This window comes from Tiliqua scincoides, chromosome 1, assembly GCF_035046505.1.
Source record: "Tiliqua scincoides isolate rTilSci1 chromosome 1, rTilSci1.hap2, whole genome shotgun sequence".
Lineage (NCBI taxonomy): Eukaryota > Metazoa > Chordata > Lepidosauria > Squamata > Scincidae > Tiliqua > Tiliqua scincoides.
In genome coordinates this window covers 202488203-202502092 of record NC_089821.1, presented here as the reverse complement: position 1 = coordinate 202502092, position 13890 = coordinate 202488203, and the positions used below count along the sequence as shown (strand labels likewise).

The 13890-nt window shown below is 43.5% G+C and overlaps 1 protein-coding gene across 4 annotated transcripts in view; it reads right to left on the bottom strand.

Annotated features, from left to right (window-relative positions):
* Positions 1-13890, bottom strand: part of NKAIN2 (sodium/potassium transporting ATPase interacting 2) — a 587108-nt gene that overhangs the window by 113242 nt on the left and 459976 nt on the right. The window lies entirely within an intron of this gene.

Here is a 13890-nt window from a genome sequence, read left to right as displayed (position 1 = left end):
AAGTTCAACACGATCACTGGTTCAATTCTAATAGTCAAAGTAGTGGTTCCCAAACCTTTTAGCACCAGGACCCACTTTTTAAAATGACAGTCTGTTGGGACTCAGTTTTATGAGTTAAAAAAAATTCACTTTACCAGCTGCTCAAGCCCCGTTTTATCCTTTTTACTAGGAGAGAGGGAAGCCCTTCTGGAGCTTTCATTGAGCTCCACATGCATCCAATTAGGACTGTTCTGGTGGCCTTGCATTCCCCTTTTCTTGGCCCTTGATAAGAGCCAGTCAGCTACTTGCACATTAACTCACATGTGGCTCAGTTTCACTTTCCATAGGGCTCAATACATTTTCCTTGTCAACAATCAACTTGTCAGTTTTGTGACCCACTGAAAATCAGGGTACAATCCACAGTTTGAGAACCACTGGTCTAAAGTTCTGAGGGAGAATATCCAGGGAGAATGTGTCAGGTCAGCAGGGAAGGATAGCCCTTGCTTTCCCAATAGCAAAGTAGCACAGGAAGACAGCACAAGAAGCAGGTGATCCCAAACAAAGCCAAAGGAACAGACACAGGCTTGTTTGTTGCAGAAGCAGGTATGGGTAAAAGGAACAGGCAGAAGAGCAGTCAGTCATACAGTCCAGAATTCAGGGATACAGCAGCACAGAAACTCCCCCACAACAACCCACACCCAGGAGTCTGTGCTTGCCCCATATATACCGGGGTCAGCCAATCAGAGTAGGGCAACCTCATACTCACAAGACAGTCTTGTGACCCACTCTGATTGGCTGTCCAGTTCACTCCACCATAGCCTATGTGACTCTGCACACATCTGTCCCCAAGTCACGTGACTCCCACCTGTAACAGGTGCAGCTGATTGCTAATCAGCATACAGTGCTGCTGTTCCTTTAAGTACATTTTATACCAGGCCTGGACATCAAGGCCCCTCCTGCCACATCCTGGCTTATAACAATTCAGGGCCTGGGGTGCCAAAGGCCTGACAGAATGAACACAAAGAGAGTCAGAGTAGGGTAACGGCAACAGATGCCCCTGCCCCTGAAACAAGATGCATTTGCTTGCATGGATACTGTATATATGCACAGCAATCTTCATTTGACTGGGAATTGTGGAAAAGTTGAGTTCCTGATCACAGGGCTCATCATGCATGGTTGTACATACATTGAACACATTGATATCATGCAGACGTGCAAGTGAATGCACAGAGACATATATGTTGTATAGATACAACTGTTCCCCCTATGTGTGTTCATCCATCCTGTATATGGAAACTCACAACTGGAAAATCTTAAATCTGCCCCCTGGGTACAGAGTTTCCAGCGAGTCCTAAAAATATTTTTATTTACGCAAACTTTTGGGGTTAGGTAAGGGTGGTTGATTTCATGTTTCTTTAAGCTTTCTGTTGCCTCTGTATTTTTAAAGTGTGTATGCTGTCTTTTCTTATCGCTACCTATGGGTTTTTATTGCAATGTTGCTCTTCTAGGCTTTTAAAGATGTTTTGGATTTTAAATTGATTTAAAAAAAATTGTATACTTTTAAATTTTATCTTGTATTATTTTGAATTTATGTCAATTTTATTGAGTACTATAAGCCGCCTTGAGCTTTTGGGGTACATATGTTTTAAACACACAAACGGACAAATGCCATGAAAAGAGGTACTAGCATCATGCATTTATGTGGAGGGAGGGCATAGCTGAAAATAACACAATCACTTTCTACCCCTCTTATTTTGCTGTTTCCTTCCAAGAAAAGTAAGAAGCCCTGAGCCCTGTTCTATGATTTTCCTAATACTTTGCAAGGTAACTATTGCTGAAAGCCATTTTTCAAGCCATTGTGACTGTCTCATGGTATTTTCACTGATAACAAAGTCCTCGACAGCTGGCGTGTACTTTAGAAAGAAATGTGTAGAGGATGAATATCCACAAATGCTCAGTCATGCAAAGAAAAACACATTCCATCATCAGAAATAGTCTCTTTGAAGTCACCTGATTCCACATACACTTCAAATTATCCATTGTTTTTTTATTGATCATATTTAGGAAATTCATAGAGATTCTCAAGTAAAAGACTCTGATCATGGGAGCCGTAGCGTAGCAGAACTTCACAACACTGCTGTTGCCCTTTCGGCATCTCTCCTGCACTCCATGTGAGGGTGCATAAACCATCCTCTCACATCTGGGTGAAATTGGAGCACTTCCAATAAAAATATGGGGGGGGGGGTTAGTTTGGGCAAATGCAATTAACAGATGGAGCTGATGCGGGTGATAAAATATCTGTGAAGGCCATTGTCATCTCTCATTCTATTGACCACTGGAGATATGCAGAAAGAGGATGAAAGATGTGAATGGATCCAACTCTTGCTCTTCACAACACCTCACAATTGGCCACTTAAAAATGGCTTGGGATCAAAGCATCTGAAGGTCCACTAGGTTGCTTGACAAGCATTTCTATTTCTTTTTATTTTAAATGCAGGATGTATTGATGCATGCATGTTCATGTATGTGGTGCTGGTTGCATGACAAAAGTGCATGTTCAGTCCGTACCATGATTTAAAGTAGGACTGATGGGAAGAGGCCTCTAATCCACAAGCCACGAGAAAGGCTAGTTTAATTGTCAAAGCAATCACTGTCCCTCTGTGTTGGAATCACGGAAGATCTGGCGAGGAGGTAGATGTGGTGTTGGCAGTGGCCCCTTTAAGGGTAAGGCCTGGGCATCCAGCAGCATGTGCTGCGCAGCTGCAGCCACTTGAAGGCAATAGGGCCCTCAGGGATATAAGGAGCACCTGAGGCAGGAAGGGTTTGTGGGTTGTAGAAGGAGTGCAGGTTGAACAGGTGAGCTACCCTGGAGGTGGTGTCCAGCAGGACTGCAGGGCAGAACCAGGGTCATTTGTTGGGGGAAAGAAGGGGAGCTAATTTGCTTAAAGTGGGCATAATTCTCCAGGCAGAGCTTGGCCTTGGAATCTGGCAAAACACCCTCCCAACCCTATCAGGCTGCCTTGGAGGAAACCTCTCCTGACCCTTGGAAAATTCCATGGGTGACTGCACCTTGTTTTGCTTAGTGCATTTGATGCTGTGAACAAAAGCCACATCCTGGGAGCTTCCTGACTTGCAGTAAACAAAGTTATTAGTGACACAAAAGAAGGGTCTGTAACATTAGTTGCCTTCACCAACCCATGGTTAAATTCACTCAAGAGGTCCATGCTAATGAAGATTGGTGAGGTGCAAACAATACTGGCAACACTGGCCCTGGCATTTAGGGATGGAGATAAGCCGTCAAGCCACAAAAGATCCCATAGGATTTTACAGGAGAAAAGATAGGAAAAATACGTTCCCCAGACCCTTGTGTCTTTCACTTGTCTGTCTCCCATGCTGCTGCTGCTGCTGCATTCATTCGTATTTGTTCATGCGTGTTGCATTAAGCCACCTCCATTCCAGCTGCAACTTAAGGACCACTGTGCCATGCCAACACCCATTATCAGTATCTCCCACTTCCCCCTCTCAGCTTTCCCCTTCATCTTCCTTGAGTGCAGCCAAGTTCTGCTGTACCAGCACAAACTGGACAGCCATCCCTTGCAGGATGTCTTGCAATGTGCCCCCTTCTCCTAGGAGCATCAAAAAAGACTCTTCTATGTATTCCACCACCAGTAAAATTGCACGTGCTGGTGACTCAGGAAACAGCTTCCTCTGTGGTGACATCCAAATTATGGAACACCAGAAGATAAAGTAAGCATCATCCTTGCTGTAGTTTTGGTGTTAGCTAAGGAATTTGGTTTGGCTTTAAGATGAACTGCTGGTTTATTGTTTTTGCTCTGATATCCTTGCTATTGTTTCTGCTATTCTTTTAGTACTTTATTGTGATTTTACATGATGTCGTCATATTTTATTATTTGCAGTAAGTCAGTCACCTTGATCACCTTCCTGATGTAATGAAAAAATTGGAGGGGAGTACGAGTCTTTTAATACAATATATAAGGTGGTACTCTGAAAGCAAAGATCATCTTTCAGGCACTAATCATACAATGCTGACAAAGTTTAGGCGCTCCTTATCTGTGACCAAAAAAGCTGGCACTGAAGTACCAAGAGTAGTGGATTTATTCATTATTGTTCACATCCATTATCTTGGAGCATCAAGGGTTTTTCATGACAAAACACTTAGTACTTTCAAACCACTGTGCATTCCAGTGACTGAACGCATTTTTAGAGGACTTGAAAGCTGTCTACAGTAATAACGAGGGACCTCTCCCCTCACTTCTTTGAGTACCTGCCGTATGTTTTCTGTTCAGCATCTGTGTTTCAAATGCCGTTCAGAGAAAACAGCTGCCCTGAAGCTGTCGAACTTAACAGGAAGTGTTGATACACATTGGGCATGTCAATATTGTATTCTTCCCTGCATCCATGTCGAGGATGAATTTATAATCCCAAGTTAACAAACAGTTCCTTCCTCTTTAAGACACAGAGCTACATCTGTTCACTATGAGCATAGTGAATCCTGGTGATATTTGAAAGCTCTGTTAATGAAAACTAGTGCATTAAAATAGATTTAGCATATGGCTTAAGCATGTGAAATCAAGAAAGGGGGAAGAAAAATGTGCTTAAAAGATATTTTGATTGGCATTCTTAAGGTGACAGAACAATGGGTGTCAAACATATGGCCCATGGGCTGAACATGGCCCTCAGAAGCTCTTTATTTAGTTCCATGATAACTGGGCTCTCCCAGTGCCACCCAGCGCTGCTTCTGCGAAGGTTCTGGGAGGGAGAGACAAAAGAAGGCCTCAGAAGGTGAGGAATACTACAGGAAGGGGCAGACAAAGAGGGTTGAGAGAAGAAAAGGCTGCCAAGGTGATGGGATAGTCCAGCAGACCGCCTTTTCAGCAGCGCCTCTTCTTAAAAAGTTATGCAAAATTGAAAATGTTTTTCTGCTTTTTATCCTAGTCCTGGACATTAATCACATCTTAGACACATTTGGCATTTGGTGGGCTGCTGTGAGATACAGGAAGCTGGACTAGATGGGCCTATGGCCTGATCCAGTGGGGCTGTTCTTATGTTCTTACACAGTTGCATAAAAGCTTCAAGAGTTGATTTCTTTTTCTTTTTTTCAGCTTCAGAAGTTGTGTGAGTTCTCATTTAGTCCACAGGGCATCACACCAAATGGAAGCTCCCAAGGCTTTCCCACAGAGGAATAAGAAGAATCTAGATCCAGCACTTGTCTTGCCATGTTTGGGGAAGATCCCTCAACTTGACAAAAAACTGAGGCAGTGTCTGAAAGCCTTCCCCACTGGCCATGAGACGGGACCAGGGATTGGGATTAGAGTAGGCCTTTGTAAGGATCATGGACTGAGAGAATGGCTTACTTACAACCCAATCCTAACTAACACACCCTCCACAAAGCAGCCGTACCAACAGAGAATGCACTGCATCCTATGGTGGGGGGCAGTTGGAGAGAACTTTACATGTTGAGGGTGAGCCATTTTGCTGGCAAAGAACTGAGAATAAGGGAGAGGGAACAAGGATAAGATCCTGGCACATGCCGGTGCCATCAGGATTCAACCCTTCCCTCCTGTTTCACCTCCTGCCTGACTCTCCCCATCCTGACACTGTCTTGTTCTTCCCCCTGCCCGCCCGGTTCCTCCCACCACCCGTCCCTTGCTCTGGGGTTACCTGGGCTGTTGTAGATAGCCAGCTGTGGTCAGGCCACTGACATCACAGTAGTGGCAGTGGTTCCAAAATGGCCACCTGCGACACACTGCCGTGAAAGTATTTACAACAGTGGAACGTCTGTCATAAACCTTAGAACTGGGCTATAAATGAACTTCATCTAAGTTTTAGCTCAGTTAAGTCATTTCAGCCCAATATTGCATATACGCAACAGGGACAAAATGTGTACACCTGAGGGCTGGGCAAAAATGAGTTAAAGTAGAGTTGGTTCTTTAAACTTGGTCAGATAAGTTGAGGGATTGCACAAGGTATGAGACCTTTCCTGAAGTAGTGAGCTAGGTCAAGGTCTGCATACCTCTTTGGGGCATTAAAACCATCTTTTAAGGCCCAGTGCCCAGGACTTCGACCAAACACAAAACAAATTCAAAACGACAGATAAAAGCACACTTCAGAATGAACATGCTTTTTAAGAAAAACAAAATAAAAAATAAAAAACATAGGCTGCTTTAATTCCAGTCTAATTTTTCAGCTCTGATATGGCAAATACATTTCATTCTTCATTCCATAATTAATTTAACATTTAAGGCTACATTAACCATTTCACAGTATGTGGTCTGGAGTACCAGCTGAACCAGCCTGAGGCTTGGGTTGTCATTGTTATAGGCTGAAAACACCTCCCAATGGAGTCCCTTAAAATCCACCACAGTACAAAAATGTGATGGCTGGTCCCTTAACACATGATAGAAATCAGTAATCATGATCTGCTTGCATAAAAATATAAAAGACTGTTGACTGCACAGCATAACGAATAAAACTACCCTGCATCCTACACCATGACAAATATTTGCTACATGAACCTTGTTACTGTTTGCATATGCAAAGTAAAAGGGGACCCTAGTAAGGGGGGGGGGGAGGAAGCAGGTATAAATCTTCTAAATAAGTAACAGCCCAGACCTATCCCCCCAGTTCATAGTATGCAGCACCGCTATGGTGGAGGAAGTGACCAGATGGCCTCGGAGAAACAGGGAGCCATTAGATATTTGATTTTCTCTGTAAACCGCTTTGTGAACTTTTTGTTGAAAAGCGGTATATAAATACTGTTGTTGTTGTTGTTGTCGTCATCTCTAGGTAGACCACCTGGTTGCCAATGAATCTTCTTGGACTCATGCCAGCTATTTTGCTGGTGTAAGTCTGAAAAGGGGCAGGGGGTATGTTGGGCTGGGAAAACGGGGATAGCACCCTAGTGTGTGTCACCATTGCTGGGATCTACCCTCCTGCCCTCAAAACACCCTCTGTTTGCCCTATTCCCCACCCCACTTCTCCCTTGCTCCTCCTCTTCCCGCTGCCATCTTATTTGCACTGGCACAGAATTTGACAGCCACTGCTAAATGCATGGACCCTCTGGTCACTGGCACCAGCACTGCAGAGGTGCAGAGTGCATGGCAGCAGCACACCTTTTATGACACAGCAGCACTTATGGTGGCAGACTGGGAATTCTGCTGCTGTAAGTGATTCATAGGATTGGGCCACAAATAAATAAAAGAAAACATGTGTACATAAGAGAGATAAAACCCCTGGAATAATACTTCTGTTTTGGGTCCACATTAAATTGATTCAGATAACCTATGCATCTGTGGTTCTGTGCATTTTTAATAGTTTTCTTATAAGCAATAGTTAGCCAACAGTTAAGCAAAGGAGGCAAAACAAATCTATAGCTGTTATGTGAAACAAGAAAAAAAATATTGTGTGCGCGTTGGTTGCATCTCTCCTTGCACTTGACATCTGCTTCAGTTAATATGTGAAATATCTTAACAGCCAAGATGGCAAATTGCTTTGTGGCAAAGCTCCATTTTATAAATATTTTATAAAGAGTTAATACATAATTGATAGAGGTTATAAGTGTATTATAGATTAAAATTGGAGCTATAGGATTGTCTAATGTGGAAGTTCTCACACTTTGCCCTAAAGCTGCATCCAAGCTATGTGAGCAAGAAGCATCACTGAGTGTGATACAGGTGTGCAAAGAGAAGACCTCGGAAAGGTCAATAGAAATTGGAAGTTGTATCACTGGCCACCACATTCACCACTATGGCAATATGGAGTGGCGGGTTGGACTAGCTAATGATTAAGATAAGGGAAATGTAGCACATTACCATCATCCTAATCAGAAAGCTAACAGGAGAGGTTTTGTATCCTGCATAGCAAGCAATAATGTACACCAACCACACTTAAGTTTTCCCAGTTTCAAGGCCCACCAGTTGTTCCAAAGGAAAATGCACCCATGAGTCACATCTGTGCATGTCAATACAAGTGGGACTAGCAGTCACATGTTCACCCCAATTGGGCTAAAGATGTGCTAGACCTCCTTGGTGCCATCAGTCATCCTTTGGTAGATTTCCTGTGTCTGTATGTATCCCAGATACATGCAGCACTTGTCTGCAAAAAGAGGCAAGAGATTGAGGACTTGCTTTTCTGAGGACACAAAACTTCCGGGCTCAGGCGTATCATGTGATTCGCTGCTCCAGCTTTCCTTCATTGTTCATTTCTATTCTTTATTAAACAAGAAGGCAAGGAACCCTCAAGTGGGAACCTCTTTCCAAAAATCTGATTCCTCTCCCTGCTTCCAAGCAGGTAGATTCCCCATAAATTGACCCACAATGCTTCCCAGTTGATTGCGGCACCCCAGGACTATCTACCCCAGTTGGAACTGGGAAAGGGAGCCAACAGGCAAAACTATAGACAACCACTGTGTGTGTTGTCTGTGCAAACACACAATTAGTTTCATCTGAATGGCAGCTGGCCAAGCATGCCCCTGCGTCTTCCCCCATAATTCAAGTTCTGGGGACCACAACAAGACCGACACTGCTTTTCATTGGAGAATTAGGGACATGGGCAAAAGGAGGAAAGTGTGAGGGGATCACCAGCGGCATCACTAGGGTTTGTGTCACCCTCATGCAGTGGGCGGAGCAACACTCCAGGTGGTGGGCGTGGTTATCTACATCACCCCGCCCCAACAGGTTTTTTGGCTGTACCTATTGATAAAATAAAGATATTTCAGCGCAGTTTGTTTCATTGCATTCTGCATAAAATTACACATAGATTGATATATAACATGTTAGTATTTTTACAAACTGTGATTTTAGTGATTTTGGTCATTGGTGGAGTCACCTCCTCCCAGGGTGTCAACTTACTAACACCTTATTGGAGCAGTTCTCAAACTTTTAGCGCTGACACCCACTTTTTAGAATGACAATCTGTTCAGGATCCATCATAAAGCAAATTAAAATAAATAATTATAAATAATTAAAGTAAAATAAATAAATAAGGGAAAGCCAGCCCTGTTCCACCAAGTGAATTTTCTATGTAGCCTGCCTGCAGTAACACCCCCCCCCAAAGAATCAGTAAGATTTTCACCCCTACCGTGTACCCAGTTCAATTTAAGTTCGTATATTTCAAGCATATCACTATCAGGACCCACCTGGCTTTACAAGTCTGAGAGCCCAATCCTATGCCTGTCTACTCAGAAGTAAGTCCCATTATAGTCAGTGGGGCTTACTCCCAGGCAAGTGTGGATAGGATTGCAGCCTAAAACAGAAAAAAATTCACCTTACCCTGTCAAGCCACAGTTTCATTCTTTTTATTGGGAGGGGGCTGCCCTCTGGAACATTTGTTGAGCTCCAGTTGCATCAAATCAGGACCATTCTGGTGGCCTCACATTTTCCTTTGCCTGACCTGCCCAGGAGCCAAGACATGTTTGCTTACTCACGAGTAAACGCAAACATGTGGCTTCGTTTCGCTTTCCATAGGGCTCAATACATTCGCCAGCTTGGAGGGAGGGACCTCCTTCTCGGGTGTTTTTTTGGGACTACATTAATTGGATCAGGACTATTCTGGTGTTGCTGGATTCCTCTCAGCCTGCCCTTTCCGATGGACTAAGGCAAGGTTGCCTGCTCACGAGTAAACACGCTATATGGCTCGGTTTCACTTTCTATTGGGCTCCATGCATTTTTTGTTTTCTGGTTTTTTGCCAATAACTTTGATAGAAAGGAGATAATTCATTTCCGTTTTTTGCATTGCATTCTGCTGGAAATTCTGCATCCAATGGTATATAATATGATGGTATTACTCCTAACCAGCATGATTTTAGTGTGTCACCCTCTCAGTGAGTGTCACCCCATTGCATGTCACCTGGTACGGACCGCACCCCCCGCACCACCCTAGCGATGCCATTGGGGATCACACATTCTGTGTGTTTGAGATGTTTAAAAATAAATGTTTTGAAGGAAAAGCTATGCCCCAAGATGCTCTAGTCCAGGGGTGTCCAAAATTTTTGGCAGGAGGGCCACACTGTCTCTCTGACACTGTATCGGGGACCAGGGGGGGGAAAAAGAATTAATTTACATTTAAACTTTGAATAAATTTACATATGTTTACATAAATGAATATATTAACTTACATGAACTTACATGAATGAATCAAGGTCTTGCAATAGCTCATTGCCTACAAAAGGCCTTGTACAAAGCAAAGTTGGCCTTTCCTTTGCTGCCACTACTGCATCACAGACGTGAAACAACAAGCATGGAGGGAGCCCTCATCCCATAGCTCACATGAGAGGTCAAATAGTCGCCCTCATACTGAGAGCAGTTGCGTCGGGCCAGTGTGGGCTCCAACAAATCTCTGGAGGGCCAGAGGCTCATTGGAGATTGGGTGATCCTTGAGGGCCACATTGAGAGGCCTTGAGGGCCGCAAGTGGCCCCAAGGCTGGCGTTTGGGCACCCTTGCTCTAGTCCAAACATTTACATAAATAAAATACCTCATTGGGAAAATAACTGACAACCAGATGTGTGCTGTTCTCTCCAGTGTGCAAAACCAGTAGGGAAGTGGATGGAAAACTACTACTACTTCCCAGATTCAGTTCACTGTCATGTCATCTGTAAATAAACATTTTGAAATATATCCTAAACAGTGTGCTAACTGTGTTCCAATGCAGGAACAAGTAGTTACAAGTAATTACAAATCAAACAAGTGCTGCATTCCTATGTAATGGAGGAAACTGGAGGTCCAACTGTTCCAGTCACTTCATTTGCACAAAGGGGCTTCCTTGCCATCCAAGGAATTCTTTGTGGGGGGAGGAGGCATTGAGAGTCTTTACTAACTTTTGACCACAATAGGCAGTCCAAGCAGCTCTCTCCTAAAATTACTAAAATGTACAGCGGTTCCACTATTTTTCAGAGAAGCTCAAGGACATGGGCTACCATAGGAACCTTGAGGCTTGCAAGAGCAAAGCCAAAGAACCTCAGCGGAACTACAAACTGGTGAAGGAAGGCAATAGCCATTCTGAGTGCTCCAGGACAAGTACGCCCTCCTTTGACATCCTTGACCAGTTCCTCTGCATGGACCATGGACTGCTGATGTCCCACACGAGTGGCTCAGAAGTGGTGCAGCAGAGGAAACGCACTGCTACACCAAGGGGCAGGGGGAAGAAGTGGGCAGTGAGGAAGAAATGATCTTGAATTAGATTCCCAGAGCCAAGAGGAGACCCAGAGGAAGTCTTCTTCCACACAGACAGGACCTTCTGTATTGGACAAGTTATCCCAACCCATGGGTGATACAGACAGTTTGCTGCTATTTGAATTGTCGCAACTTCTTCAGAACCAGTGGTTTCTCCTTATCCCCTGTGGATAATAGCTTGGACAATTGGTGAGCAGCCAGGTTGTGGGCTCAGGGGGCTGGAAGGGAGGTTATGTCTTTCCTGCCTTTGGCATTGACTGCAGTGAGGATCAGTCAAGTTCTGAACTATTTAGGGGCAGAGACTAGGGCAGGGAGGAGGGCGAATCAAGGTTGGGTGATATCAGTGGCGGCAATGCTACTGATATCTTATCCCCTTTCTTAGCGTTGATCCACCTTCCTGGGTTCATTGAGATTTTGGAGCAAAGTTACTGGCATAGGTCTGGGTCGACCCAGAAAGGCAGTAAAGGCTTATCCCAGGGCAAGGGAACAAATGTTACTTCGAGGAGGTCTATGTGACTCACTATCTCACCCCCACCCCCACCAGGATGCAACACACGCCGTGTTGGCACAGTTGCATTGACGCCAAGGGAATTAGGTAGGATTGTCTGCTCACGAGAAAATGCAGCATATAAATTTTATACAAATAAATACTTGATGTTAGGAGTAGATCTTGAAATCCAGTCAAAATTCAAGCAAGGTCTATTTTCACATTTTTCTTTCTTATGCACCACAAGCAAAGGGGTGGAGGTGGTTGTTTTTGAAAGTCGAAAACAAGGAGAGGATATTGTGTAGTGAAGGAAGGCTCTGCCAGGATGTCTCATCTTATCCAAGGGCTCCAACCTCATGCATATTGACAACCACTTGAGTTTTGCAACCATATATTCAAACCCACATGGAAGATTCATTACTCATGGAATATAAAGTGAAAAGGTACTTGACTTCTTCCAAGGGAAAATTCTCATGGATAAAGATACCCATCCATGGTTTCAGTTTTGCAGCCAAGTGTCCAGTTATTTTGTGGGAAATGCTTAATGCTACCTGTGTGTCTGCCTGTCTGGTCTGGGCCTGAAAGTGGTGGCTAGGAAAATTCAGCCCTTGATGAGGAACAAAGTATTGGCATGTAGAATTCTGTGAAGCTAACATTCAAGTGTTGTGTTTAGAAAATGTCTGCATTTATTTCTTTAGCAGGTTGATATCTTGTCTCTCAATGCCTAACTAACCCTATGGTGGGTCACACAGTTTTTAAAGTAAACAGCATCACCATTAGATATATAAAGCACAATACAAAACAATGAAAAGGTAAGTGTTGGATAAACAGAAAACAGCTGTTTACAGCTCCCCCCTGCACACCGTGGTCCTGATCCTGATCCCCTTTGATTGCTATTTAACTGAAAACAAATATGCAAGGCTAAATTACATTTTAACATACAGTGCAATCCTATGTTACTCAGAAGTAGGTCTAATTGAATTTAGTGGGACTTACTCCCAGGTAAGTTTATATAGGATTGCAGCCATAATGTGTCGTTTGGTTCTCAGTGATATCTAGTTGAAAGATGCTCACTCAAGGTATTTAGTTCAGTTAGCAAAACACAGAATGTTACTAAACATGTCTTGGTGAGGAGCTCTAACACAGCTAGACTCTAGTGAGTCCTGTGGAGTCCAATTAAACTCTGTCCTCAAAAAGGGGCATGCCTTGAGGTTCTTTATACCAAAGCATGTTGGCAAGTAATTAATCTCTGCTTGTCTTGGAGGAGGTGTGTCACCTTCATTCAAATCGCTGCCTAGTACATATTGCATAAAGTAGTAACCGATTAACAGTTTAAAAAAAACACAAACAAACCTACAAACACCAACACTCTACCAATCTTTTTCAATCCATGATTTTCTAGTTAGAAACAGAAACTTTGTTGAAACTGGAACCTGTAATTCCTCCTATGCTGCAGGCAGTGCCTGAACAGAGTGAAGAAATGGTACAATTACTGTGGAAAATAAAAGGTCAATGGAGGCTTAAAAATGCAGCACCACAAAAAGCTAACTTTGTGAGCATGTCATAATCATCTCCTGTGCTGCTGCTGAACAATGACAAAAAACCAGCTAAATATTTATGGCCGTTTAAGAAAAAATAATAATCCTCAGCTTCCTGCATATGATAAATCCAAGAGCAGGGGGCAGAGAAAATAATAATTTAAAATTTAAATGACTCATTAAAATTAAAAGGACACATTCAAATGTGTCACACTTCTGAGCACAGTTCTGGATGCTCTATATTTTCATTTATGCAAACAGACACACGGAACAGACAAACAATCAGAAGTGCAAGTGCTGCTGTGGACTGTGTACGGAATTCACATAACTGGCCCTGATCCACGGACTGTTATTTATATAGCAACCTCAATGTGCATCATGCTATACAAGAGAGAGAAAACAGGTCCCTGCCCCAAGGGGTTCACAATCTAAATAAACATAAGGGAGACAGTAAAGGAAAGGCAGGAGAGTGGTGTCAGGTAATATGGACAAGAATATGCAATTATTTCATGTACACATACTTAAACAGGCAGCCCAGTTCTATCGGGGCGATACACTGGTGGAAGTGATTGGAACACATGTGCCCTCTCAGCAGCCAGTTGGGCATTTATACCCCAGCTGTCACTGAGAGGGCGCACACACCTGCCACCTGGGCACTCACAGTGACAATTTCGCTCCAGCTGCCACTGTGAGTGC